Source organism: Pinus tabuliformis, chromosome 4_1 (assembly GCF_031772625.1).
Source record: "Pinus tabuliformis cultivar Carrire ecotype Pingquan chromosome 4_1, CPIR1, whole genome shotgun sequence".
NCBI classification, from domain to species: domain Eukaryota; kingdom Viridiplantae; phylum Streptophyta; class Pinopsida; order Pinales; family Pinaceae; genus Pinus; species Pinus tabuliformis.
The window spans coordinates 681164326-681167709 of record NC_142303.1 but is presented as its reverse complement, the minus strand read 5'-3'; the positions used below and the strand labels follow the sequence as shown (position 1 = coordinate 681167709).

Sequence of the window (3384 nt, the reverse complement as noted above, 5' to 3'; positions counted from 1 at the left end):
ATTATCACTACAATATTCTATGGAAAGAACCCAACAACTATATTGTGTAGAATCATGAAAATGACTAATCGATCCCATTGGCATCATGATTCTCTTGCTCCTTCAATTTAAGGTCAAGAGTTTGAATTTGGGCATGAAATGAAAGCAAAATCATTTGTTGGTGGAAAGTCATTGAACCTCTCTTGCAATGAACCTATGATACTTTTATACATCTCATCACTCAACATTTCATACTTTTGCAGACCACAAACTTAACAACCACTAAGACTGTGATAATATGCGATAAGATGAAGGGGAACTAAGATTTGATTTGATAAGCAAGGAGGCATTTAGTAGGGAGGAAATAGACTTGTATTTATTGCATCAACAATGGGTATTGGAGTATAATGAGGTTAAGGAAGAAGGCAACAAGGGAGTAGAAAATGATGTTAAATAGGGAAGAGTAGTATTTTGAACATCTCAATGATGAAGAAGAGGACACAGAATCTTAATCGACTCATAAGGATACTCAAGTGGCCGAGTAACTTGTAATGGATGCAGGATGAAGAGATAAACAACTCTTAGTGATAGTGATAGCAAAGCTCAGATACCAATTATAGAGCTCAAAACTAACATGGTCCATTTCAAGTTCGAGGAGAGAATAAAGGAGTTAATATTCCTTTGTTAAAACTATGAGAGGTCACTCCTAGTTCACTGACACAATTTATTTACAAATATATAGAGGAAAAAATAACAATTTCAATTTTTTGTGCAATGTAATTTAACGCAAACAAGAAACGTCGCTACACTTTAATAATCTTCACTTTTACAATTTATGGAGTAGTTAAGTAACATTGTTATACTTGAATAATCGTCACTTCCAACAATTTATGTACTTAGGGAACACTCACTCCCACCAATGAAGCTGGATCCCAAAACACTAAATGACTACAATGGTGGTGTTATAAAATTCCATCAAAATTGTAAATAGGTACACAATTTTCTACCGGTTGTATGGGAGGAGTAAAAAACGTGCAATACAATCACTACCAAAGTGTGCACAATTTTTTTTCCCGGTTTTAGGTTTAGTGAAACGGTGAAAAACGTGCAACGAAATCACTGCAATATTGTTGACCCACTCGATAAATTGACTTTCGTGTACAATCCATTGCAAATAGAAATCTTCGTTACAACTTGGCACGCAGACTTCGTCAAAGACGGCAACCGCGTTTGGAGTCTTCCATTGCGTTTTCCGCAACCATTTCGATTGTGGACGGCTTCTTCCTAAATGTGTTATTATATTACAAGGATACACCTCATCCTCATCTTCTCGGATCACACCAAACTACCCATCATCCCCTATCTTCAGGGTTTCCCCTATCTTCACAGGCTTCCTGTTATCGCTCTTTCGCACATTAATTCGTTATTATTATTTCAGTTAGGCGGACGCTAAGTGGAAATAAAGAGATCGATAAGTAGAGAACTGTGAATTAACTAAAGCTTGAAATCAAGAAATACGAATCAATGGGGAATCATCTATGCTGTGCTAAATCGTGGAGAACCACCGCGGCAGCGAAAGTTATACGGTGGAGCGATGGTGGCATTCAAAAATTTGGGGAGGCAATTAAAGTGGGAGAGCTGATGGTGGACAATCCCCAATAATTCGTGTGCAGTGATCTCCAAGCAGGGCGTCGCATCGCAGCCGTGCGTCCTGAGGAGGATTTGGCGTTGGGTGGCGTCTATGTTCTTCTCCCAATGCAAAAATATTTGCGGTGTGTAGTATTGTCTTCTGACATGGCCTCGCTTAATTTGTTAGAAACCCAATGCAACTCTACCCATAGAAAGCACTCCTGTAACTCTAGAGTCTTTCCAGCCGTTGGCAGTGGCCATTTATCTGAATTTTCTTCAAACAATGGCAGTGCCGAGAAGACAAATCAATTGCAAACAAAATTGAAAGATGGGTTTGTGGTGGCAGAGTTGGAGTTAAATGAAGACGAAGACCAACCGACAGAGTTGGGTTTCGGGTTGACGCAGCACAATGTACGGGGTTTTAGGTATTGGAAACCAGTGCTGGAGACGATAAAGGAATCCCCGCGTGTTCGCAAACCCTAAAATCGCGCAAGATCCCTCACAACATGTTTTCGGAATTTTGGGAATTGAAGCTCCAGTATTAACATTAACATTAGAATTTGTGAAGATTGCGTCAAAGATACCACCGAGCTATCCAAGCCAAGTTCCCAGACATTGCAAGGTTTTGGGAATGGAGTTGGTCCACACTGGAATCTTTACAAACTAAAAATGATTATTCTTTTAATTTTCTTTTATCTGAATTTTCTTAAAAAACAATTAAGTAATTTAATAATTGTTTTTAAAAAATCAGAAAATAATTGAAAAAAAATTAACTAAAACCAAATTAATTTAGTTAAAACCATTTCCAATACAACAGGTCTATAAATAAATATAAATATTTAAAAAAATATTTAACTAGAAAAACGAATGATAGGTTGAATTTAACTGAATAAAACGTATGAATAAAAAAATATATTTAAATAAACATAGTTCATTGATATTGAAAGATATTGACTTTAGCCAAATAACACAATTAAAAAATTGGCAAAAAAATTACATTTTATAAAACAATTTATTTGAATGGACATGGCTTGTTGATTGACATTTTACTGACTTAACACTTCGGTACTTTTTCCATGTTCAAATCGTTAATAAATCGAAAGATATCAACAAATATATACTAAATTTAATTTAATTAAATATATTGATGGAGAAAGATATTGACTTTAACCCAATAAAACATTTTATAAAAATTAAAAATATATATATTTTATAAAATAATTTATTTGAATGGAGCCGGTTCATTGATTGACTTGCATATTGACTTCACACTTTAGTACTTTCTCATATTCCACATCTACAATAAAGGCTCCATTAAAAATGAGAGAGATTGTGGGAATTCATGTCTCTTTCAGTTTTATCTTAACCTCTATCTTAAAAGGGTTTAGAGTTCTATTTTATCTTTAGATATTAAGATAAGGTAATGCAATAAGCCCTAATTTCTCCATATTAATCTGTGTAGGTGTCTATGTATAATCCCTCCTTGCAGACATCCATTTTCGTGAATTGCGGGTAAAGCCAAGGAAATCCCCCCTCTCCACACATGTATATATACACACGCGGCTTCCTTATGGGTGAGTATCCATTCAAGCTGATGAAATTATATATCTATATATACCGTTGGCTTATAATCAATTTGCTAAAGATACCATGTACGTTGTCGAGAGAGATGTGTAATTTCTACTGCTCCACGGCATTATTATGTTATATTAAAATAACTATGTACATTTGTAGTGAAATATTTCCGTGTATATTAAAAGAAACTATGTACATTGT

At 35.0% G+C, this 3384-nt stretch overlaps 1 pseudogene; it reads left to right on the top strand.

Annotated features, from left to right (window-relative positions):
* The first annotated feature begins 1341 nt into the window (after positions 1-1341).
* Positions 1342-2213, top strand: LOC149177948 (uncharacterized; annotated as a pseudogene).
* Positions 2214-3384: the final 1171 nt, after the last annotated feature.